Source organism: Schistocerca cancellata, chromosome 1 (assembly GCF_023864275.1).
Source record: "Schistocerca cancellata isolate TAMUIC-IGC-003103 chromosome 1, iqSchCanc2.1, whole genome shotgun sequence".
Lineage (NCBI taxonomy): Eukaryota > Metazoa > Arthropoda > Insecta > Orthoptera > Acrididae > Schistocerca > Schistocerca cancellata.
Genome location: NC_064626.1, coordinates 521,108,857 through 521,136,441, shown reverse-complemented (window position 1 = coordinate 521,136,441; position 27,585 = coordinate 521,108,857). Strand labels below are relative to the sequence as shown.

General features: G+C 42.3%; 1 protein-coding gene and 1 pseudogene across 1 annotated transcript in view; one reads left to right on the top strand and one right to left on the bottom strand.

Moving 5' to 3' along the window:
- Positions 1 to 27,585, bottom strand: part of LOC126179069 (uncharacterized protein KIAA1143 homolog) — a 311,125-nt gene that overhangs the window by 73,033 nt on the left and 210,507 nt on the right. The window lies entirely within an intron of this gene.
- On the top strand, positions 6,398 to 6,514 carry LOC126097622 (5S ribosomal RNA; annotated as a pseudogene).

The window sequence follows — 27,585 nt, the reverse complement described above, 5'->3', positions numbered from 1 at the left end:
CGACACAAAAAGCCACCTTCAACTGCTTACGTTTATCGGAAATCCATAACGAGAGCCACATCGGCGCTCATACTTCCCTTGTGGGCTACTTGGGAGAGTCACGGTAACGACGGAGATATCGGAGTAAGCCACGCCTCTGCCAAGACTCCTCCAATGTCCCACAGCCGTACAGTTTCTGTTGTTCAGGTTTTTAAATGGGACTATGATGCTTCTCAGAAGTATGCCCTATGTTCAATCACCGAACTATTCTTGATAACATTTACGGTTTTGTTCCACGTTAGATTTTCTTCCACTTCTTTTCTTGTTTTAGAACGATATCGGTACATAAATAAAAAAACAGGAGTTCAACAAGGGACTAGCACTTCTGTAGATAAAAATTTGTTCGCATGAGCACGGGCAGTTCGCCATTGAAAGCTTTTTGAACTCATTGCCTTTGACAACTACAGTGGTGGAATTATTTACTGCATCACCAATTATTACTTCATTAATTTGTCTTTGGCGGCTGTTTGCTTCTGGTTATACCAGTCCACTGTTTTTAAATCGTCTGTTACATATTCTTACTGTTGAATACTTCATAGTCGTCGAATATGGTGTGTCTAGGACGCTGCTTTCACGGATCACTAGACGACAATTCAAATGAAAATGAACAATGACAATACTTAACTTTTACAATAACACATAAGTGTCGCAAATAAAGGGCAACATGTATGTAAGAAATCTCTTCAGTATTATACAGTTCCCAAGTCGCTGGTCTTGAAGTGTCTAATCTTGATGCTTCTGAAGAACTGGCTAGTCTTGATACTATTCTTGAACTTGCTGCTGTAGAAGTCGTAGAACTGGGCTGCCACCAGTCGGCGCAGCGCTTATGTCCTCTTCGCATAGAGGTCGCTGCCTTCGCGTTGTCGTCCTGGAGAGGGGTCGGGCAGCGTGCAATTGGCTGACGTCTTCTTCACAGTCCTCTCTCTTCTCTCGTTTCGTACTGGCGCGCCGGCGCTTAACTTTACGCCAAACACGTGCCTTTATTGTTTCACTTCCTACCACATTTTTTTCCAACATTATTCAGCTCCTTGTTGCCATTGTTTTCATTTACCATGAAGCAATGTTCGTACAGATCTTTTGTTGACAGACTGAAGTGGAATTAACGCCAAAGCTGCTATACTTGCTTATGCGTCAGCTCCTCTCAGGGTAAGACAGGTACCCTCTAAGATAGGTTTTAATCAGTCTGCAATTTCGATGATGATGATGATGTTTGGTTTGTGGGGCGCTCAACTGCATGGTCATCCCAATTTTTTCACAGTCCAATTTTTTGCACACTCCAATCGAGCCACTGACAGGAATGATGATGATGAGGATGAAACGATGAGGACAACACAAACACCCAGTCCCCGGGCAGAGCAAATCCCTAACCAGGCCGGGAATCGAACCCTGGACCCCTTGATCCAGAGGCAGCAACGCTAGCCACTAGACCACGAACTGCGGACTGCAACTTCGAGGTTACTGGAAAAATTCAGAGAGAGAGAGAGAGAGAGAGAGAAAGCGAACGTTGATCGCGAGGAAGGAAGAGATAGGAAAAGGGCATCTACTATCATACAAGATAGGATCGTCGCGCATCAACTGAACTAAAGCGAGACTGGTAAGCAATTTGTGACGTCTCAGTAACCAGTGGCGTTCTTAGAAACAAACTGCTGGCAACTGGGCTCGCTGCCCGTCGACCTAGAAAAATAATCTTTATTGACACAAACAATGCGACAACAGTAGCTATTTGTAGCACATTTGACAGACGCTGGAGATGTTGAACAGAGTAATCTCTTCAAATGAGTGTAAATTTAATCTGTGTGACTCCAATGGCAAAGTGTTCGTGCGTCGCAGAGGACGTGAAGAATTTTTGCCTTCGTGTATAACACGAACATCCAGCAGGAGAGATGGCCTGGGGATACATTTCTACCCACGGAGTAGGTCACCTGGACTTCATAAATGGCACCACCAATGCAAGTATACATCAGCATCCTTGAAAGGGAGCTTATGCCCACAATAAACGATTAGTTTGGAAATATTTCCAGCTGCCTTTTCCAGGACGATTCGGCACCTTGCTACAGAGCTTTGCAAGTAGGTCCTGTGATCAATGTTTGTGTCAAGCATGAAGCAGGCGATGTTCCAACTTAATTATTCTGCATTTCAGGTAATAACTTTCCTTAAACAAAATGGGGCTCAAACGTTAGAATGGCCTGGAAATAGCCCCAATCGCAATCCTATAGAGAACTGTTGGAAGGTTACGGTAAATGCTGTTGCAAAAAAGAAACCACGAAATAGACGGGAAATATTGGAGATTCTTGTGCGTGGGTAGTAAGTGAGGAATACACTGAAAAATTAATTCTTTCAATGTCTACACGATATGAGTAGCGGTTATCAAGGCACTTTGAGAACTGGTCAAGTATTGAATGGCAACAGTGAAATCAGACGAGGTAACTGTAGGTGTAAAAACATAAAAAATTATCAGTGTTATGTCGTAAAGTTTATTCTGTGTCCCTTCCAAGATTAACAGTGATGGTTCGGAAGAAGAAACAGATCAAATGACGCAAGCACTTCCATCCGCTTCCTTAAGAGTGTTAAAATGTAAATAACAACTCCTCTTATAGAAATAAATCAAGAGACTGAAATAAAATTGATGTATATTATTGTGTATATTTGCTTCCTAGAGAGAGGGAGGAAAATCAAGCCAATTCGTCTAAGACTTTCGACGATTATAACAAAAGTACTGAATTATGGAATCTGATGCGACAAATTCCACCACTGTAGTTTTACGCAGTCATCAATATTTGAAACAAGATGCGGTGGACCTACTGAAACAATGAGCAACAACTTTGGAAAATGACATCTTCATCCTGTTGATGCTTATATTCGAGAGAGAAGAGTCACGGAGATCTAGCACGCATTTCCTAGCTAAGGAAGCTTCCGGTATTGCGCATTTTAATCCTTAGCAAATGCTGCTATTCCGATGAAGGGAGCACGTGTGCTGCTCCCCAGCGAATTAGTTGAGCACTGCAAAATTTCTCGCTTTTCTTACAAGCAGATCACCGCGCTTGTGGTTCTATTGGCGAGGTGTTTTTCGTCTCTGTAGCACGGGGGCAGTGTTCGTGCAACTAGGAAGTAGGACAGTGAAACGCTGGACTTTTTAGCTTCGTAACCCCGCTCCCCAAAACTGATTGTGGTTTATGCCTGTCCGTGACGATTATCTTGGTGTGTCTTAAGCAAGTGCATCGTCCCTTACCTTAGCAAACTGTGAAATCTAAGGGCGCTACGATTTTCTTTAAATCCTGGCAAAAGAGGAAATATTACTTTGCGTTTTGCTGTATGACAATTACTGAAAACTGCACTGACTTAGTGGATGTCAGACTACATATCTGAATGCTAGGGTCTTGATCCTGAATTAGTCTTTCGATTTGTTTCTGGAAATTAATGTCAATTCCATCATTAGCCGGCAGACTACATATCTGTACGTTCGCGGTATGATCTCGTGTTGGACTTGGGATTTATGTCTTGAAGTTAACGTGGTTTCAACCTCATGAATGTACCAAAGTCAAGCGGCAGCATCGTTCGGGCTCCACGGTAAACTGTAAGCAGCTTCTACATAACAGTGTCGGTGAACCGGTTCACGGGTTGAAGGTACGAAAGGGCATCGCACCTCCAGAAAGATTATGCCCTGTTAAGCACCGTGCGGTCCAAAACAACGTTCGGACAGACGACTGGTTTTCCTTATAGTAACAGACAACACCTTACTATAGTGTTTTCCGCCTAAACATGCACAACTGTCACACGCTTCGATTTCAAAGTCGTATGATAAATTGGAAAGTGATTCTCTTCTTTTGACGGTAAAATCAGGCGCAAGCCATGTCGGACTATTCATTTTCTTTAACTCGTGCTACGGCTGCCACTTTCCGTGACTGCCAGCACTAAATTGACAGTAGCCGAAAAAACTTTATTTCAATTACGGATATAAACTGTGGTAGGCTTATTCAAAAACGTCTGTTCAACAACTGTTGCAGCAAGGCAGTAGAACTATCCTTCACCTGGTGTGTGCGGAGAAATGAAGGATAACGAAAGTGGGGGAGACCCAACGAGCAACATTCTACGGAAATCCATACCTGGATTTACATTACAAAACATTTAAAACCATCCATTTACCTGGCCCGAATGGTAACAAATGAAAGTGTAATCCAATAATGGCCGCAGTAGTTTGCGAAGCTCCACGTTGCGGCGAAGCGCACAAGAGCCGTCAGCTAAATATAGTATCTACTCTTGCAGAACGCAAAATCATATTGCTATAAGATGAAGACTCGCAGTTGAATGCCTGGCGTCGTGTGTAGTTTATTTTGAGTCTCTTTTATGGGGACTGCATATGGAGAATGCGCTACAACGTTTCGCAGACAGTGAAAGCAACTGAACATCCAACGTTCGAAATCAGTCGGCATTAAGTTCAAGAGTGCCAGGCTGCTACAAAACAGGCTGAATTTTGTATATAATTGGAATTTAGTTCGACGTTAGTAGCATTTAAAATACAACAGGTTGCAGCAAAAAGGACCGACTGCGAGTTTTATGTGCAGACCTGACGTCAAGGAGCAAAGTTCTTTACAGCCTTTTTCCCTGCCAATCAGGAAGTTGGTAGGTCTTTCAAACACGGCGTTCTACACGTCAAATATGGGAAGCTGCTTAATATACCTGTCAAAAGTTGACCCTGCGCCGAAGCAACAAAAATTTGTGACAAGAGACGCTGTATGGTGCATATCATCAGCGCAAATTTGACGAGAAAGTGTGGGAAGTATATTTGTTACGATAAATAGCACAAGAAAAGCCCCCGCAATACCTGTGCAGCAGGCTAGGAAAAGTCTTGACATATGTGTTTATATTCTGTTCTACAAACATCCTACATACAGTTAAGGAAGTTATTTTCTATTGACGCAGTGTGCTTTTCTACCTTCTTCTACAGTTGAATTACTGCAAGAAAAGATTACTTACTTGCTGCATGCTGTTGAGCTTCTCACATTTTGTTACTCTGCTTTCTTTGACTTGCAAGCACTGGGTGAATACAGCTAAACTTTTGTAATCTTCCTTGGTGAGTAGCTATGTAGTAATCTAGCGCTCATGAAGCAGCAGTATGTGAACTGGATAAAACCAGAAACAACACTCGTTGCTTTATCTCATCTTCAAACCAACAGGTGAGGGGCATCGCATGTTTGAACAGTATTACAGAACAAATTTTACAGTAAATGCGCGTCTGGTATGAAGTATGAAAACAATTTGCTCGTAAAGTGCTGAAAAATGTTTTGCACTATGTGGAAGTCTGCGGATGCGTTTAGTCTTAGGTTTTCAGACAGCAGAGGATGAAAGACGAGCTTTTGAAGCTAAAAAAAGCTTTGCTGTGAAATAAAAATAAATCAATGGCTGCTTTTATAGCAGCAAGTTGGAAAATTCATATTTTTGCACATCCTGATGCTGGGTAATGCTCAGTATCCTGTTGCTCCATCCCACGCAGTGCAACACGCTTGGATCTTCTGTGGCATGCTGTCCGCAACATCGTCAAGACAATGCTGTTCAAGCCTGTCTCGCTGTTCGAAGGTGGTCCTGCTGATGGCATCCAGTGTTACTGCGACGACGCACTTCAAATTTCAACTAGTCCCAAGCGTACTCCATAGGGTGCATACCAGAAGACAGAGCAGGCCATTCCGTTGTGTTGATTCCCATTCTGGTACTGTGCAGCCATCAAACTGCCCTCGATAGCAATGAGCGGCGGCCGACATTCGTACATCCGACACAAAACATAACTGACTCTACTGCCTCTGAACCGGTGGGACCGCACGCCTGTCACGTGCGCTGATGTTCCTCGTCTCCACATTCTGGTGGGACGGTAATGAGGCGTCAGACAAATCGATGATCAACAAAAACAGAAGTCAACAATGGTTCAAATGCCTCTGAGCACTATGCACTTAACTGCTGTGGTCATCAGTCCCCTAGAACTTAGAACTACCTAAACCTAAATAACCTAAGGACATCACACACATCCAAACCTGAGGCAGGATTCGAACCTGCGACCGTAGCGGGCGCGCGGTTCCATACTGTAGCGCCTAGAACCGCTGCCACTCCGAAACAGAAGTTATTGATCCACGATCGGTACATATCTTCCCTTTGGTCATTTCCTCCACGCATCACAGTAACGGGGGAAGGAGGGGGGGGGAGGACGTTTGTACTGTTTACTGTTATTAAGTAGATCGTACAGGGACAAATCCGAGCTGTCTATGTCAACTCAGTGCTCCCAGTTGCCTCCAAAAAGATAAGGTGCAATACAGTTGCATATTCCTCGGGCTAACTACTAGCCATAATTTGCAGGCAGCAGTGATTAGTTGCCTACGACCTTGCCGCAGTGGTAACACCGGTTCCCGTCAGATCACCGAAGTTAAGCGTTGTTGGGCGTGGCTAGCACTTGGGTGGTGACCGTCCGGGCTGCCGAGCGTTGTTGGCAAGCGAGGTGCACTCAGCCCTTGTGACTGACATGAAGCGGCTCCGGTCACGAAAACTGACAACGACAGAGAGACTGTTGTGCTGACCACATGCTCCTACACATCCGCATCCAGTGATGCCAATCGGCTGAGGATGACACGGCGGTCGATCGGAATCGTTGGGCCTTCCAAAGTCTGTTCGGACACACACACACACACACACACACACACACACACACACACACACAGAGAGAGAGAGAGAGAGAGAGAGAGAGATATTTGGAAATTAGTGGTAAGATCCTATGGGAGCAAACTGCTGAGATCATCGATCCCTAAGCTTGAACTAACTTATTCCAAGGACAACACACAAACCCATGCCCGAGGGAAGGCTCGAACCTCTGACGGGAGGAGCCGGGTAGACCGCGCGGCCCGCACACGCGCTCACACACACACACACACACACACACACACACACACACACCACAGAGAGAGACAGGGAGTTATCAGTTAGTTCTGTTGATAGCGGGCGAGTTCTACGAGGCAGATCGTCAATGTTCCACGTCACACTATAGTGGCTGAATGTACGAATGACGTAGCTGCTGTGTACGCCACATCACGTGAAGTGACATATATTGACAGCACGAACACTGTACAGAAGCAGCACTGATCCGTGCTCTGCTGAACTGGCTTGAGAACTTAGGTTATTTCTACTTCCATTACAGATGTGTCTGTAGGAAGCGGTTTCCTACAGTCAAAAGAGCGTTGAAAAAGAGGTTTAAAAAAAAGAAAACACACACACAAACTATACAAGTCATGAGACTAATGTAAAACTTTTACTGAACAACATATTATCTCTGATCGAGAATGTCCAACATTGACAAAGGACGCGTTATGATTAACAGACGATCTGCTGTAGGCTACAAAACAACTACTAGCACTGAACTTCAAGAAACTACTTGTACTAAAACACTTACATAGTTAAATGCACTATAGTTAATAATTATTGGAAACTTTGACAGATTCACTTAACAATCCGCCGAGTTTTCATTCTTGCTTTGTGGCGAGGAACATTTCCAGGCAAATGCAGGAAAGATTAGGTCCTGTACGGGTACTTTAACACGTTACGTATTCACAAACGCCTGCGTTCAGTTTGGCTCCACTTTAGTAGATGATCCGAGCTGCAGACCACTACCGAATTTAACTGTCGTCACAGCACTGTTCGTCAGTCACGCGCCGGGTCCTCACACCGATCTACGTATCAAGCAAGGTGGCTCACCACTGCGGAAAACATTCTTCCCCTGCTGCAAAATCAATCTAAACGTATTCTGCAGAGACATATTCTAAGAGAGAGATAACATAAGGCAGACTGAACATTTGTACGTGTTATCAATGGTTTCTAGGCGAAAGCAGCAGCAACATTACCGCGGAAACGACTCTTCTCGGTGGATACTCCAGTCACTGCCTTCTACACAAGAGCTGCGGTAACTGACAAGACAGTCTGACGACTGGTTCGTATTATAAACATGCTAGAGTTCTGAGGCTCCGGTCAAAGCCTGCCAGAGTTATGACCGAGGCTATCATTTTGCAAATCTTTCCATTTGATAAGAATGCCATCTCTAATGACTTCGCTGTCGACGTGGCGTTGACCAGCAATCTTTTTTTCTCCGAAGTGACACTGGATCTGTATACTTTGAACTCCTCTAAAATTTTCCGCCTGGGTGTTCGAATCCGATGTCCCTAAAAGTAGCGCCACATTCGACTCACTAAATTGTCTCCGTTCGCTCGAACTGACCGTAACGTCTATGCACTAAACCTTCATTCATATATCCTCAACGCATAGTCCCATATTACAAACAGCGTGTTCCACTATGTGTTAGGAGAGTTAAGGCCATTAATGGATCTCTTCATAAGCGTACGTGAATAAACAGCAGAAATTCTTTCTGAATTGGTAATTAAACGGAATTAACACATACCAAAAACATTAAACTTAAAAATTTTATTTGTTTTTTTCACCATTAGAAATAGTTCGTGAAACCATGCAGATGTAAAGACAATGGTTTTGTTTGTTATTTTATAGCGTTTGCTGAAGCCAGTCACGATTTGCCTTCATTTGTTTCCTATGCGACGGGTTTCGGGTAATAATTCTCATCATCTACGGCGTTTCTCGTGGACTATATTCTGGCGTTTACGCGTGATTTGTGAGCTCTTGTATGGTTTTGGTGCTTTCAGGATTTCTTATTACCTTGTTACACAGAAAGTCAGACACATTATGCATCACTTGCACAAGTCACAATATACAGCACGCGTTGATGATGATGTTTGGTTTGGTTTGTGGGGCGCTCAACTGCGAGGTCATCAGCGCCCGTACAAAGTCCCAACTCTTATACAGTCCAATTTTTTACATAGTCCAGAATGATGATGATGAAATGATGAGGACAACACAAACACCCAGTCCTCGCGCAGAGAAAATCCCCAACCCAGCCGGGAATCGAACCCCGTGATCCAGAGGTACAGCACGCGTTAAAAACAAAAATATACAGCGTAGCTGTAAACGTAGGTATAATCGGAATATCCTTGCGAAATGCACGACGGAGGTAGTACAACTGCTTTCTACTTTATATCGAGTAGCGAATGCCTAAATTTACCCAATAATATTTCGTGACGAGATCAGTTATTATCTTCTAGCAAGTGCCAATTAAGCTCCTTGAACGAGAACAACTCTCTATCGCTCTCACGATGACGAAACGTGCCGCTTGCAGCTCTAGCATCACGTTTCTGAATTCCTTCTGGTTTTCATCCACCAAAGAACAAAGTCCACATCAACTAGTACACTGATCCATACGATTATGCTACAGTGGATCATATTGCTGTCTCTGTAATTCATCTAGTCTTATGGTATGAACAGATAAGTCATATTCACCCACAACAATTTTAACGTTGCTACGGCTTACCTGCATTTGTTCGAGGTTCCAAATAGTTTTTGTGCCACCAGATGCGCATCCGAGTCTCTGTTCTTAAAACGGAACACTTCAGTCGATGTATGTAGCTACACCAAAGTCCCGACACCTTACTACACTAAAAATACGAAGGCACTGACGCACGAATATCTGAGATCGTTACAAAGATTACTGCATACAGAACTGCGCAATGGGATACCGTATATTTCGCTTTGAGTGTATACATTGCATAATATACAATACTAATTTCAACAGCAGAAATACTGAATTTTAGTTTTAGTTTTGAAGCCCCTCGCGTGCAGAGAAGACATTAACCGTGATGAAGGAGAGAACTTGCTATTATGCCGCAATTCATTCATGGTAACTCGATTAGAAATATGTATTTTAACTGACGTTAAAAATCATACTAAGGATTATGATGCATAATAACATCTATAACAACCTTTCTTCCACCACGTAAAGCTCTCACTCATACGTACACGTTGGTGGACAATACCTGGCCATGTATTCAACTAAATAATCGTAGAACAATGTTCTGCTATTAAAATGTAACACTTCACCTCTGGTTTTAAATCACCTTTATTTTCCTGTAGGATTTAGTTAAGGATAAGGTGTATAATACGAAATCATAAAAATATCGAGCAGGTGAAAGTCTGTCTTTGGCTCTTTTTAGAGGGTTTACATCGATATTATCAAGTGTTTTAGAGTGTTCTAGAAAAAGAAACGCAAGGAACATAAAAATAATTTATAAGACAAACACAAAGTGCTCTTCTAAAATGTGAAATTGTGTATTTTTTACTTTGTGAGACGAGATTTCTGCGTCACGCAGACTAATACTTATTTCTCATATGTTTCCTTCTTCGAATGCACAATTTAAATACTTTTTTGTCTTGAGGAAGAAGTGTACTGTTCCTTTCATCGATTTATCTTTATCTGAATGTGAAACGAACTCCGGCCATTGACGGTCCCAAACTCGGATGCGAAAGGAGTGAGACTGGGCTTCATAGTAGCACTCCGATTCCACTATACTCTTTACCGCTACAGAAACAACAAGAAATATTCCAGCTGGTTTGGATGAAATCTCAGGCGAAATTCTAAAATATGGAACTTAATGAACTTTAAAACACCTGTTGGAAAAAAAAAACGCGAATTACAGAAGATTGGAGGAGCGGTATCATTGTTAAGGTACCAAAGAAAGGAAATCTAACATAATATGTGAAGTGAAGAGATCACGTTTCTGTCGGTGCTAGGCGAAGACCTTTTTCCTCGTTCTTCTGAAAAGGGCACAAGGAGCAGTAGATTGTCAACTACAAGAACGGGCTGGCTATCGAAGTGGGAGACCCATCTCTGAACAAATGTTTGTTCTGGAAACGTAATAGAGCAATACATATAATTCAACGGCCCACAGCATTTACAGTTCGTAGAGTCTTACGAAAGCTTTTGACAGTATTTACCGAGGATCGTTGTGGAATACTTTAAGCCTATATGGAATTCCTGCCAATCTCAGAGGTGTTTTCAGAAACTTATATCTAGACTCGAATTGCTGTTTCTTTCTTTAATATTCTGTTAGGTGTCAGACCAGGATGCATTTTGTCACAATTTCATTTTCATCTCAGTCATATATTTCATAACAAGAAAAACTACCGACCACTCCAACACAGCATACGCTAGAATGGGCAATCTAGTCTTACGGATCTCCATTTTGCTGATGACATCATACATCCGGCAGAAAGACCTCGAATAGTAGAACTAATGACTACCAAGCTGGATGGAATGACCATTTCTGTATAGTTAAAAATAAGTTGTAATAAGAAAAATAATTTTCTTTTGCAGAACTAGACCGGATGGTGGTCACTTTGATATTCTACTTATCCAGTTCCCAGTTTTCGTTTGGCAATGAAAATGCGAACAAAAATCCATTGTTAAATTTATAGAAAGTCTTTTTTTCGCTCCGCTCAAACACATGACCGAAAACACAATGAGCATCAAAAGTGGAAATGTATCTACTCAAAATATGGTGCAATAGAAGCATATGGACCGGTTTCTACATCTAGGCTGCCTTTTCTGTAATAACGGGAACATAGACCCAGACGTCAGCAGCAGAAATGGAAAAGCTTCTGCACTCTTCCAACGAATGCGATCCATATGGCAATTGGACTGTATAAGTATGTCCACAAAGCTTCCGCTGGACTCCTCTATCATTCTATCGATCGCTATATATGCATCTGAGACCTGGAAAATGCCAGCAAAAGCAACAAACAGACTAAATGTTATTCTTCATGCTTTCCCGGCGATCTGTTGACATCTTGGATATTCGGGAATCCAGCCGGATGTTCGCGTCGTTCTCACACGATACTGGACTCGATCGACCCAAGAACCAGTCTCAGGTAGCACCTGAAGAAGACAGCGAGGCACGCTGTTGAAATATCGTGCGAGAACGACGCGAACATCCGGCTGGATTCCCGAATATCCAAGATGTCAGGCTCAATGTTTCTCATAAATGAAGCAAATTTTAAAAATCACATACTGCGACCATGTTTCAGATGACGACATGCTGAGAAAAAGTAGTTTATGCAGCCTGCACAAAATCGTTGCTGAAAGAAGACTGAAGGTTGCAATACAAGCTCTATGCTTGAAAGAAGTACCACTATCGTGGCAGCTGATCGAGTTCGCTGGAAGAAACTTATTGTCCAATATGCTACTTAGTATTCGAGAAACTAAGTCCAAGTAAGTAAGAATTGAAACAAGAATTACGAGCAGTCAGAAAATGAGAACACAGCAATTAGTCCTAACGCACAGCTATGTGCTTCATATCGATTATAGTGTGGAACCGCCGGATATCCATTGCTATGTCAGGATTTGGCATACACAGTAAACATATTTTAGGACACAAATACAGTTAAGGCATGAACAACTGGTACAGTACGTTACTGAAGTAATAATAAAGCCCGGCTCCAGTCTATAGATCAGGGTGTCCAACCCACGGTTCGCGAGCCGCGTGCGGCCCAAAGCAACTGTCAGTGCGACCCAAGAAGTGATCGTATATCACATGATCGGTTGAAAAAAATTCCATAAAATTTCGTTTTTATAAAATCATGATAAATGAAATGCATATGTATTTTTCCTTACCCGTATAGATGCGCGGCCCAACAATGCTCGTCTTCTTCCAGTGTGGCCCAGGGAAGTTGAAAAGTTGTGCGAAAACAACGATACACGGGCAGATGTTCATAAGCCATACAGAGTAACTATTCAGAATAAAAGATTCAGATAACAAAAATTCAGCAACACGCGAATCGGAAACCTCTCTCTGTGTAGCGGTTACGTCTCCAGTGTAGTTGCTAATTAACTGTCTACGTGACAGTTCCCTCCGGTAACAACTAATGGTCAACATGAAGTTCATGCTCCTGATGTTCAAAGTTGCCACGTCATTAACATGAGGTCACACTAACACTACGGACTACACAGGACAGCACAAAAAACTAAATGTCTTAGGGACCGGGCTAGGTCGCCAGTTTGACAAGACAGCATTATCTTCGATCGGCGACAGACGATCAGCTGATTGCTCCTCTCAACGGCTGATCCTGAGTAACGCCTGAGCTTTCGTTTGTATCCTCTTACAACAGCTCTCACTTCAGTCTGAGCGTTAGCTCATCGTCTATCTGGCAGAGTGAAGTAGGCTGGCATTGTGGCTGGGAGACCGCCGAGGGGTTTCTAGGGGTTTCTAAGTCCCCTAATGGGAAAAGTTTTCTTTCTTTGCAGCGTGCGAGCTGGCTCGGCGGTGAGACGCTGGATTCGTATTATGGAGGACGTCAGTTCAAATCCCCACCCGACCATCGAGATTTAGGTTTTCCACGATTTTCGCCAAACTGCTAGAGGAGAACGCCGGAAGGTTTCTTCGAGAGGACACAGGCGATTCTCTTCTGTACTCTTCCTCAACGCGAGTTCTTTCCTTCGTAAAGCGTGAGTGTTGTATTTTAACTGAATCTGTCCGGAACAGTCTGTGAAGAGGGTGTGCTGAATTTGGTGTCATGTTTGTGCTGCTGATGGTGAGAGAGAGGGAGGGAGGGAGGGGAGGGAAGTAGATAAAACCGGTGCCGTCACATAGCTTGTCCTCTCAATTAGCACCAAGGCATCCACCAACCTTAACGTGTCCACACGACTGTCAAATCGCCGTCAACCGTGTCAGATGCTTCTTAGTCCACGAGGCACTACAAACAGATTTGGCGCATAATCGAGGACAGTGGCGCAATGTCTGATGATTAGGAACTACCAGTAATTCCAAGTCCTTAAAGAATCTTAATTCCCTTGTATAATCAGTTTCAAATTACTGATTACGTTACAAATGAGTTAATATGTTAAATATTTGACTTTAAGCACGAAAGCGATAAGTAGTTTAGGAGGAGATCGAAATTATGCTTAAAGTTTATTGTAAGTCGCTAAGTGCTCTCTTTATGAAACAGTGCATGAATATAGAAAACTCGAAAATATCGCCTTTGAACACCTGAAGATTTTCAAACGCTGTGAAGTACAAAACACTTCGATTAGAGCTGTGGTAACTCAGCTTGTGGCGCAACAGCGTTGCGTCAGTGAGTCAACGGTTCGGGGCTCTCTAAGAGTACCTTTTTTATTTGAATTCTAATTTTATATCACATTGAAATGTTAATCAGCAAATATTCAATCAAAGTTTTTTAACAAAAATAACATACTTAATATTAAAATTACTAACCGCAAGAAAACGCGAGCATTCACAGCAAATTAAAATTTGGTACACAAACACGAAATATCGAACAGAAAAAAAGTTCTTTTCTACCTACAGAGAGTGAGCGCTATTGTTGAAACAGATTATTTTCGATTTAACAACAAGGTATTTTGAATTTGTGCATCGAATTTTAATTTATTTTTATGCGATTTGTGATTGAAAATAAGATCTTATTTTTAACGAAAGTCATGATTCGGTACTTTATAATAAATATTTCCATTCGAAAATAAATATAAAATTGAATTAAAATCGTGTTGCTCCAACGGATAATCGACACAGAAATTCAACGAATACAAAACTAACACGCTACGCACTCAACTACCTGGAGTTTCGTTAACAAATGTTCGAAATCTTTGATACTTCACAGCGCTCCAAAATCTTCTAATATTCAAAGGTGATTTTTTTCGAGTTTGAGAATTGTGTCGTATTACTTTAGGAAATTGATTTCCTGGCACTGACATTATCCCCGTGAAGTATGAAGAAAACCGAAGAGAGTCAGTCCGAGAGGTTCCGAAGACTGGTTGTTTGCCTGAAGTGCGTATGTGTGTGGATTCCTAAGGGACCAAACTGCTGAAGTTATCGGTCCCTAGACTTACATGCTACTTGAACTAACGTAAACTAACTTCCGGCGAGAGAGGCCGCGCAATCCGCGACATGGGACCTCAGACAGCGCGGCCCGTAAGTGTTTAATGGCAAACATTCCGATATTCCACATCGAGGCGCGGTGAGCAGACGTACACGGTCGGCCGTTGAGTTCTGCATGCCGTAAGGAGTAGGTGGTTTTGAATGGTATGGTTGTTCACCACTTGCTGTCCGGCAAAGTTAGTTGCTGGATTACTGGCACTCCATCCAGTGGGGGGTGCGTAGCCAACCACCAGTAGTTCCGGTGCAGATTCGAAATAAAGTCAGTCTCACCTCGCACGCGACCAGCATATATCACTATGCAGCGGAGTATCGGTGTTATCAAAACAAGTAACAGATTAAAAACTGTGCAGCAGACCGAGACGCGAACCTGGGCAGTGAAATTCCCAGGATGTGGCTAAGCTATTTCCCCGAAATGTCCTTTCTGCCGTTAGTTAAGCAAAGTACTCAATTAAACGTCTGTGGAGCTCGAGAGATATGCTGTCAAAGTTCTAGCTGTGAGGAAATTTGGAAATTTGTGGTAAAGGTCTTATGGGACTAAACTGCTGAGGTCATCGGTCCCTAAGCTTACACACTATTTAATCTAACTTGAACTAACTTACGCTAAGGAAGACACACACCCCCATGCCCCGAGTGAGGACTCGAATTTCCGACGGGGGCAGCCGCGCGGACCGTGACAAGACGACTAAGACCACGCGGGGTAGCCGCCTAGCTGTGAGAAAAAGATGCTTATGTTGTGCCTAGAGAGTAGAGTTGATAAGAGCATTGCCCGCGCAAGGTAAAAATTCGGGTCGAATCTCAGTTTGGCACAGAGTTTTGACTGCATCTATGTGCACGTGACAAGGCCGTAGTAATTTTAGGCTTAATGCCAAATGGAGTGTCTCCATCGTTGGCACAGTTAACGGTTTATCGAGTAAGCCGTTTAAACTGGTCAAATATGTACACTCACAAACTACAATGGTAGCCTTAGAAATCGTACCCAATAGATTCGTTTATTCGCAATAATCCGAGAACCGTGCTTTTATAAGTGCAGTTAATACTGGTTTTTGTCGACAGTGCCCAGCTCTCAAGGAACACCAAAAGATTCCGGAAGAAGATCCCGGCATATCAGTTAAACCTCGAGTCCAAACTTTGGAGGGGAAACTTGCCTAATAACCCAGGAAATTTCACCGTCATAATCCACTTTTGTTTCGATCAATCCAGCAACTCATCGCTTGAAATGAAAATGTTTACTAACTACATGACGTTCTTTTTTTTGTCATATTTCGCAGACTTCCAGATGTATCCGCCACAAAAATGACGCACACCAACAATGACGCTATTAGACCACACTCTCCGCCCAATTCATAGAAATTACCAGACGTTATCAGACGGTTATCGTATGAATGCGTTTGGCCTGTTGGCGTGCTCACTGCATGTACAGTCCTGTTGAGTGCGCATTCCAGAGGCAAAGAAGTGACAGTTATGGCACGATGAAGGGGTAGCAGTCAAATAAGACTTTGTAACAAGCTTACCAAGGGCGGGTTCGAGATCATTTTTTCCAAACAACCGACATAGCATTTTGTGCCCCTTCCCCTTCAATCCCCCCTCTCTAGCTCAGACATTACTGGCCTTTCCCTGGGCTCTTGGTAAGACCTTGAAAAATAAATCGAAATCCCGTGATTGTGGGAGTGGGTTGATTTTCTTTCAAAATATGTGCTACAGAGACATTCTTCTGTAACAGAAATAAATTTCTGAATCTTATTCCAGCGATAAATATTAAAAGCAGAAAGTATTTCCATTTAAGATTATTCATGAGATCTCAATATGCTTTTAGAGAAAGCAGAAAGAACTTGAGCTTTTGCACTCATCTAGCTTCAATAAAAATGTGCTATCTATTCAACTGAATGAAAAGAACACATTAATTCACTTTTAAGTTTTCTCCTCGTGTGGTGTCGCAAATTTGTTGTGGCTCCTCCCGTCTGAAATCTTTTAAAGGGAAAGGAGAACTGTACTTCATTGGTAACGCACTTCACAATGTACTTGCAGACTAGGGATGGCGCCATTCTGTGCGATAACGATAGTGAGAACCTACCGCAGAGACCAGGTGTGGGCAAGCCTTGCACACTGCATGTACACGCCGCGTCTCAGCGACGCTGTATAAATTCTTCTGCCGTACATTTGTTGCTCGTCTCTGTCCGCCTTGTTATAAAAACAGTACTGATCGCTTTTCCCATTTTCTATTATAACGCAATATTTCAAAGCAATGGAAATTTTGCGAATAAAAATTACTTATTTTTAAAAAAGGTTTAGTTAAAAAACAAACATTTTAGCATATTCATTTTTTTTACACGGTTATTAGTAAGGAATAGAAGGCAACTGTTATAACTGAGGCCAAACAAATATCGAAAAATACCGGTTGTTCAGAAATAAAATACCGGTATCGATTTTAACCGTTCGATTATTCCCATCCATACTGGCTGACGGGCATATAAAGGGTGTGGTTCCGAAGTCATAGCTTTGCTTTTCTCGCACCTAGCAGCTATGACGCGTCTAATTTCAGGAGATGCTATGCCAGCAAGACAGTGGAGTTTATCTACCGGCGTAGGTCTTAAACAACCCGTGATAATGCAACAAATCTCATTAAGCGCAATGTCTATGTTTCTGCGTACTTTCCCAGATTATTTTATGTCCTCATAAGCAAACACAGTTGCAGCAGAAACGATACACTAAATAAAGTACTCAATACACGGCTCTTCCCAAGAATAATTACTCCACCAATCACTAGACGAGGTACTTGAACCTTGAGTAGATAGTTATTTATAGCGTATACCTTGGCAGAGTTTCAGGGTTGTTGACCCCAACGAACGACGGTATGCGCGCAGCTAAAAACTGAAGTATACTTATAGTCTAATATTAGAAGTAAAGCATCAGACGAAGTCGTGTAAAAACTGTACCCATGTGCAGTGATGTGATAGAAGTAAGTCTATTGTCTTTAAACTGAAATTTCTCTCATGGTTTCATATGAGGAACCATCTACGTTTTACTCACAAATACGTATATCTATTGTTTGTCAGAAAAGGAAGTTTCCGAATTCATTTGCTTCTCAAGATTGGAAAACGCTTATAATTTGGAGATTTAGTGAAGTAATTTATGAGACATACAATTTTCCTCAAAGACAGAGGCGTCATTTTCTGAGTCCACAAGCACCAAAATAACACTGCTTCACAGGTTTCCTGTTCGTTGTATGAAGATATGCCTTGATCCAGGTGAGGGAGCTGCCCACTTGTCACCTACTTCTTCCCCTCCTTATCAGCACTAGTTGCTGTTATCCAGGCCATGGGATACAACCTGTAAACTGGTCTTTGTCTGAGAAATACTGTCATTATCCTAATGGCTTAATTGAAAGACCCGCTGACTTACCTCGTGTGATCAGATGCTTGCGAGACTAGTGCGGAATACTCTTCAGCTGCTAGATACAAGCTGCTAGCAAGTTCACAGAGAAGAATAAGATCAGATTTACACTGAGGTGACAAAAGTCATGGGATAGCTGTATGCACATACACGGATGGCGGTGGTGTCGCCTATAAAAGGGCAGTGCGTTGGCAGAGCTGTCGTTTGTACTCAGGTGAGAAATGTGAAAAGGTTTCCGACATGATTATGGCCGCACGACGGGAATTAAAAAACTTTGAACGCGGAATGGAAGTTGGAGCTAGACGAATGGGACATTCCATTTCGGAAATCGTTAGGGAATTCAATATTCCGAGATCCACAGTGTCAAGAGTGTGTCGAGAATATCAAGTTTCAGGTATTACCTCTCACCACGGACAACCCAGTGGCCGACGGCCTTCATTTAACGACCAGGAGCAGCGGCGTTTTGGTAGAGTTATCAGTGCGAACAAAAAAGCAACACTGCACAAAATAACTGCAGAAATCAAGGTGGGACTCACGACAAACGTGTCTGTCAGGATGGGTTATGGCAGAAGACGACCGACACGAATGTCTTTGCTAACAAAACGAAATTGCCTCTCCTGGGCTCATGACCTTATCGAATTGGACCCTAGGCGACAGGAAAACCGTGGCCTGGTCAGATGAGTCCCAATTTCAGTTGGTAAGACCTGATGGTAGGTTTTGAGTGTGGTGCAGACCACACGGAGCCACGGACCCAAGTTGTCAACAAGGCACTGTGCAAGCTGATGGAGGCTCCATAATGGTGTAGGCAGTGTTTATATCGAATGAACTGGGTCCTTTGGTCCAGCTGATCCAATCATTTCCTGGAAATGGCTATGTTCGGCTACTTGGCGACACTTTCATCGCTTCATATTCCCAAACAACGATGTCATGTCTCTGGGCCACAGTTGTTCGTAATTGGTTTGAAGAACATTCTGCACAATTCGAGCGAATGATTTGGCCATCCATATCAACGGACACGAATCCCATCGAACATTCATGGGACATAATCGAGAGGTCAGTTCGTGCTAAAAATCCTGCAGTGGCAACACTTCCGCAAGTATGAACTGCTATAGATGCAACATGCCTCAGTATTTCTGCAGGGGACTTGCAACTAATTGTTGAGTGCAGGCCACGTCGAGTTGCCGGGAAAATGAGATCTGACACGATATTAAGATGTATCTCATGACTTTTGTCAGCTCAGTGTATAAGTAAATTACACCACGGTTTCAGAAGCAAATATTTATCTTAACTTGAATATGAACTACTTTACAATGAGCAACGCTGTTTCAGAATCATCTTACAGCGGAGCAAAGAACACCCAGCACCAGTCTGAATGGTGAATTGTGTAGTAATGTAGCCATAAGGAAACTGTACGTGTCAGCAGAAGAAAGAGCTAATCCACAAGAGCGTATTTTTGGCACTGCACATTATATTTTGGGTTATATTCAAAGATGAGACATAAATAGAATAAGACAATTAATTCATACAGTAGACAACACTTTGTAGCAGTACATATAGAAACTACTTGTTAGCAGTATGCTGAGCATTCAAAAATTCAACATTCAGTGCTATGAGTCTAATACGTATTAAATTAAGGATTATCATTTTCTTCTGCCGACCCCTTTAATTGCCATGATGAAAAGGTTACAGCTTATCTGGCGTCACCATTACGTTTTAGATGATCTTTTCAAGTCACAGTATCAAGCTTATTGCGGGACTGCTACGGTCGCAGGTTCGAATCCTGCCTCGGGCATGGGTGTGTGTGATGTCCTTAGGTTAGTTAGGTTTAAGTAGTTCTAAGTTCTAGGGGACTTACGACCTAAGATGTTGAGTCCCATAGTGCTCAGAGCCATTTGAACCATTTTTTTATCAAGCTTATTCAGTTACATTCGGTTTGTGTGCCGCATGGTCATAGGACTAAGTAGAACGTTGACTAGGACTCATCAAATGCTGGAAGGTTTTACAGGTCTCTGGCTCATATTCCATGCGACGCAGATCAGGTCTGCTGGAAGAAGGAAGAAAGGTTAGAGCTTAACGTCCCGTTTACGACGAAATCTTTAGAGACGGACCACACTTTTGGACTGAGAAAGAAATTCGTTATGTATTTAACAAAGAAATCATTCTGACACGTGCCTTACGCGATATAGGGAAACCACTGCGGCTGCAGGAGATTGCAAGTGAGGGAAGTGTGTCAAGGTCCAGGGAGCAAACTCTGTGTTCGAAAGAAGCATGACATGCACGTGTTCTTGCTCAAAGATTGTATCCACTCTTACAGGCGCAGACAGAATGTGTAGGTGCTTCTGATTTGAAGGCAGGGTTTGTAACGAATTTGAGCGAAAGTGTTTGCTTGTTGTGATTCTAGAACTTTTTCTTAGTGCATTATTGCGTAGAGCGGTACCTCACAACAGTTTTAAACGAAGCAGAGCCAAAGACTAACCGGTGAATATAATCTATTGCCAAGCTTGTTGGTCCAACTCATATAAAGTAGTGTAAACTTAAAACAGTGACTAGTGAAGCTTCGTTAGAGAAGTGGTACTCGTTGCTAAATTTTTTTTATTTATTCTTTGCTGCCAGGTCAACTTCGTTATTCTGCTTTGGTATTGTGTGTTGATCCGCCGAGCATTAGTTGGGGTTTGACAAGTGGACAGGAGACGGCAGTGGCTTATTCGACGACACCCAAAACAATAAAAAGTCAGGGGCCCTCCACAAGAGAACTAAAAAAATTCGTTAAGTTTCGGTTACACTGTAAATAAGATAAATTTAAAGGTTATCAATTTAGCTAAATACCTAGTATTACAATGACGACCAACTCAAACTGGAGTCATCACATAGGAACATTGTGGGGAAGGTGAACCAAACACTGCGTTTTATTGGCAGCAACCTTCTCACTTTTGAACTTCATCGACATCAGGATCATTACATACGAAGCAATTTCAGACTACAGAAAGACGAAGGGGTTAGGCGACGGAATCAGAAATCTGGCTCTCTGGCTCTCTCTCTGCTTTTTTTTTAATTATTCATAGGAATTATACAAGCCTTACTTTGGCAGACTTCTGGAAGTCTAAACGAGGACAAAAATAATACGTAACAGTCCAAATCACAATTCATTTACTGTCTACTAGAGGTAACCAGTTTCGGTTATAACAGTTACATCAGACCAAAATTCCAGACACACAACAGGTGGCGGATATCTTTTTGCATTACGTATACATCTACTGTAGATCTACACCCCGCATGCCACCGTACAGTCTGTGGCGGAAGGTACCTCTAGTACCACAATCCACTTTCCTGTTGCATGGTGATTGGGAAGGAAGGCTGTCTATAAAATTCCGTATCAGTTCTAATTTCTCTGGTTTCCTGGTCGTGGTCATTTCGCGAGATATACGTGAGAGAAAACAATATGTTGCACGACTCTTCTTGTAATGCATACTCTCGGAATTTTAACAGTAATCCTCGCCGTGACACACTGCTTCTCTTGTTGCGGCCGCCCTGGAGTTTCGTAACATCTCCGTAACTGTCTCGCGTCTACTAAACGCTCCTGTGACGAAACGTGAAGCTATTCGTTGGATCTCCTCTATATCTTCTGCTTATCGTATTTGGTAAGGGTCCCAGAGAGATGAAAAATATTCAAGAATCGGTCGAACGAATGTTGTATTTGCCAATTCTTTCGTGGATGAATTACATTATTCCCTACGATTTTTACAATAAATCGCACTCAGGCATCTGCTTTTCCTACAATTAACTTAGCGTGGTCATTCCATATTAGGTCGCTTCGCACGGTTACTCCTACGTATTTTACGGTAGTTCCTGTTGCCAGTAATTAACCGCCAATAGCGTAATAGTGCAGTAAAGGATTTCTTTACCAACTTACCGCAATACGTTACAATATTGATGTTAAGATTAAACTGACTGACGCCATGTGGCCTACTTTCATGTCGGACATCTTAAGTGAAACTATCTCGCACAGCCGACGGTTATGAGAGTTTGTGCAGCACATCAGGGTCATTTTTGATGAGGGGTGTAGGTGCCAGTGCATACCTGTTCTTTCCGAAAAGCGCGAATGGAGGGCGTCGAGCTTAACGAACCCATCCGACCACGGACCACCACAAACAGTGGCATATGCTCTCACTCCATCAGACACTGACGACAGGATCGGATTCAGCCTAGGAAATTGTCTCGAATGCTGGTGATCGGAAACTGTATGTAACCACCTCTTCTTCCATTTCCTGACTAATACAGACGGTGGAACTCTCTTCCACCAACAAGCTTAGGGCAGGGAGATAAAAACTCTTCGTCTAAGGAATCTCTTCCCACAATTTAAAAAATGGAAGAAACACCACTTGAGTTGTTTCCAAATAAACATCCATAAAGCTTACTGCATAGCGACATGGGAAATTGTTTGAGACCCTGATCTTTAGCTGGAAGTAACAGAACTGAATTTCTCGTTTGGCCACCCTGTTAGGTCCTTGATCCCTATGCACCGCTTGAGACGAATGATAATTACGAAGGCCTGAGAGTTTATTCCTTACATCGTTGCTCCCCAACTGAGCTATTGCCCACTCAGTAAGGACACAATTATTTGCCTTCGACAAACTCAATGAAGACGCTCTCTAACAGCACCCACTCAGCGCTCACAGATTGCTAGATCCAGACTATTTGCGTAAGCCTTCGAGCGTCTAGCGTGTGAATAAAGAGAGTACCTGAGCGACGGTGGAAACGGGCAGTTGCAGCAGCACAACAGGCAAGTGGAAGTACGCAGAGTCGATACAAAAAACGAAAGGAGCGTCTTCAGCACCCATGGTTCTACATGCCACGAGATAGCAAAAGCAGGACCTCAGGTACAACAAGTCACTTTAGCTAATGCAAGTTTGCGTGGCACCGGGACAGTGTCTCATCTTCTTAAAATCAGATATCGCAGGTTTGAGGTCCGCCTTGGGCGTATGTAAGAGTTTTAAATAGGTCGTAGCTTTATGAATCCTACAAACAGTGTTTACGGAAACTCGCATCAAACTCTTCACGCTGTGATGCTTTCTCAGTTTGCGGCAGCTATATTAGCATTATTTACAAATAATGCTCAAAATGGATTCTGTTGGAGGCAATTCATGCCTCTAATCACTGGCTCATAAGATTGTGAATATTCTTAAACGTCATAGCGCCAGTGGTAGTTAAGGTTGCATGAAGAAGTGTTGTCAAATAAAAGAATACGAAGGATTAACTGTACTTCCAGTAGTATGCAAAATATGTTGGGTGGTACCACAGAAAGAATTCATTTATATCGGAGATCTCGCTGGCTGCCGAATGGGGCTACCCGTGGAGTTCACAGGCCTCGCTGCTCATTTATATAACTTCGCACAGCACGCACACAATGCACCTGAGCGCCATCGATTTGGAGCCAAATGCATGGAAGGGTCTGTAAAGGGAGCTCTTCGGTCAGAAGGGGAAGAACGCCTGTGTGGGAAACGTGAAACTCAATGGAGTCCAGCGTCTCGGAATGTAACTGTGCTCTTACTGTCAAACCGTCCAGAAGGTAAGTTCAAACATTACTGTACTATCGGATTTGAAGGAATTGTGAATCATATTGACGTGTGTTGTGCATGTTTACAGTTCCCTGATAAATGAACTTCATCGGTCCAAAGAATGTCACACAAGGGTATAGGGATCTATCGTTGTTGTAAGGAGAAAACCAATAGCCAGTTGCAGGATTACAGTCCGTTATGGTGGTCTTCCGGAGATATATTCTGCACTCTAGAACAGTGATAAAGAGTTAAGACACTGAAGAACATAACCTCTTGAATACACGCACGTGTGGTATCAAGCGTAAACAATTGGTGCCGTCAGACGACGAACGAATGCAACGTAGCTGGAACGACTATAAAAATTTCACTGTTTGAATTAAAAAAAGACGCTACTGCTTATTTCAAAGGCAACATTACATTATCGTAAAATGTCTTTTAAAGAAATAATTACTGTTCATTTTACGGAAGGTACCGTGTCTATACGTCTTAAAATGTGATGCTGCATTAATTATGACTAAGTTCAAGAGCACTGTTAATAATGAAATTCAACAACTGACTTTCGAAATTAAATTTACTGTATTACTTCTTGTTTTTCGTTGTGTGTTTCACATGTAGATGACTCCCATCACGCAATGTTGTTACAGCGCATGCGTTATCAGATTTTTTTTTCCTAGAATGTAGAGCATAGGGTATTTTCACAAACAACGTTTTAGTCTTAAAATTCAGTAGTGCATCACACACTGAAGATTAGGGCGTTCGTGTACATGCCGGAAGTGTAAATCGCTCATTCAGAAAACTTGTCGTGAAATAAACAGTAGAAAAGCTTTAGCAGATGAAATGAAACAAATGTAAGCCGTTGTCATGAGATCGAGGGATATAACAGTCTATCAAGTCTTTGCCAATAGATATTGGTAAGAAGTAATCGGTTTCTGCGGACCCGAAATTTCGTTCTACAAACAAGAAGCTATTAATGAAATTACTACACCACATATGTCGCACTAAGCGAGCTTAGTGGAAACCCTTTATGACTTGGGCCGGTGTCAGACGTCTTCAGTGCACAAAAACTGACAATTCATCCCGATGATGAAGCAAAAATCTTCATTTCTTACTGCACCACGGGTGTATCTTCGCAAGTCATTTGGTTTACGCATTGTACCATATATCTTTCGGCGTCTGGTGAAATTATTTTTACGAGATTTCACTGAAACGCAGGCTCTTGTTTAAATAGCCGAACGTAATCATTTTTAGCACAGCAATACAGTGAAACATTGTATTTTTACATTTCTTTAGTCGAGAACTATTGAATTCTGTTACAAAAAGTACGCAGTAGTATCTAGGGCGTACATAGTAGTAGCTAGGAAGATGACAGGAACGACGAGTATCAATCTCACATAAAAATACCCGCCAGTCACACCACACACCGAAAATCGTGCTACATCAAGTATACCTTCGCTTCGTGGGTGCATTGCTACTGAAGTATTGCCAATGTACCGACCGACACTGTTGTCTATGGACAGGACGGACTGTGTGCAAGCGAAGAGAAAGTGGTAATGGAATGAAGGGAGTGTTACATAAGGTGCTTTTCGCACCTCAGGGATCTCCTTCATACCGTCGTAGTTGCTTCTGGCTGTCCCTACACTCAGCAGGGTATGGTAAGACCTGCGGCTCTTCTTAGACAGCGACGATATCGTCCCACAGAACCTATCTCTTCCCACCTGAAAATTAACTTTAAACACATACGTACGACAATCACCAACACCTAGAAACTAACAAGAACTGAAGTCCATTCTTAAGGTTCGGGTTCAGTTGGTGATCACACAACGTAAGAGTGTACCAGGAAGAGAGGTAAATCGGCTTTCAGTCCACAATTATTCCATGAGTGGCCATGGTAACAGATATTTATATATATTCCTTAAAATCTTATCTGATAGTTTAAAGTACTAATTACGTATCACGAGGATTTTAATCATGCTTTTGAAAATGTAAAGGTTGTTGGATTTCTATTTAGGACACATGATTTCGATGGCATAAGCACTCAGTTATAAATTGCTATTTCTTTAAGACTTTAACTACAAGAATGAAGGTCAACAGCAAAAAGTGTAAAAAATGATAAACAAAATTAAAGACTGAATGGGAAGGATTAAGCAGGCACTCTGAGAGAAACTAAAATACTCGTGTCCAATGGTTTGATTCGCGGTCAAGACAATATACACACTTTAAAACATTTTGCACGTCCAACTGTTTCCTGAAATAGACAGTGTGTATCTATCTAGGCAAGTAACAAATTTCGGCCATTTTTCTGAATACAAAATTCAGTCAATTAAGATATGGCGCTCTGTAAGTGGCACGCCACAAATTTAAGCATCCTGGTGTTATGGTGGGTATGTGAACACAACCTCGAAATCATCCATATAAGCAAAACTAGGAGTTTTACAATACAACAAGATATACTTCACTGATACACACAAATGGCTGGGAATATTGTAATTCGTAACAAATGAATAGTGAAAGCATCGTTATTAAACGTGTATTATTACAAATACAATAAAACATCCCATTAAACTCGTAGAAGCTGTTTTATCTATAGAAAATTATTGTCATTTCAGACGAGTCCTCTTGCTGTGATGTAAAAACCAGTCATTGGCTCTCTATCTTGGACGGAAGGTATTAAGCGTCTCCGTCACTTCGGGTCTACATTGTCACGCATTCTACTTCTCATTCCACCGCACCAATCAGAGACAGAAATGTATACGATCCATCCCCATTTAAAGACAGAGAGTTAGTGTTTTGTCACACTGTATAAAGTATATCGTAGTAGCAGCCAGGTTTCGACAGTTGTAACAAGGCTATTACAGTCTGTGTGCGCAACTTTCTAATTTTTTGAACATTATTTGGGTCGTGTCGCGTATACGTATTTCGTTTCCGCAGCAAACTATTGTTACTGGCAATAGACTAATAGCACATTTAAGTCAGTGAATATATCGAAATTAATAGTTTTTAGAAACTGAGAGATTCGACATCCGCTACACCGTCACGGGGTTTGGTACAAACGAAGATATATCTATTAGACGGTGTATTGGAATACTCCCTGTTTCACTACCTATATGGTGCGTGAAATATTGGAGATGCATCTCTCTTTTAGACTCGACTTAGGATACGAGACAATTCATCGTGGGAACTAAGACAAGCTGACACTCTACTAAACTTTTTCCCCTTATTCCTGTCCCGGTATCGAGCCATACCCCCCCCCCCCCTCCTCAACACCGGCGGGACGTGTCATTCTTCCAGTCTGGACACGTAGTACTTTACTTATTTATTGATTTATTCAACCTGGCAACATTAGGGCCCCCAGGCTTTCTTTTGCATCTAAACAAGCGCTCTACGTATTTCAGATTGTAGAACTTCGGTGAGCATGTTGTAGTACACTTAGAAAATAAAAATTACAGTAGTACATGATAAATACTACAATACTTAGAGATTACGGCACGGTAGATTTTCAATTATGACTGCTAGCAGCAATGGGCATGGAGAAGGGGATGGAGAAGGGACGGAAAGAGGAAAGTAATAACAAACAGTTCATGACTATAAGGGAAGAAAACGTGATGTGACTCAGAGAGAAAGGAAAAGACAAAGGAGAGAAATTGGAGCATTGGCTTTACTATTTGACAGAAGTAAAGTTGGCCACATACGTTAATTTTTGGGGAAACGCTACGAGGAGACAAAAGGAATTTCTTCAGCTTCTTATAAGCAGCACTGAACAGTGCGAGCAGTTTGTCCCAGAGGCGGAC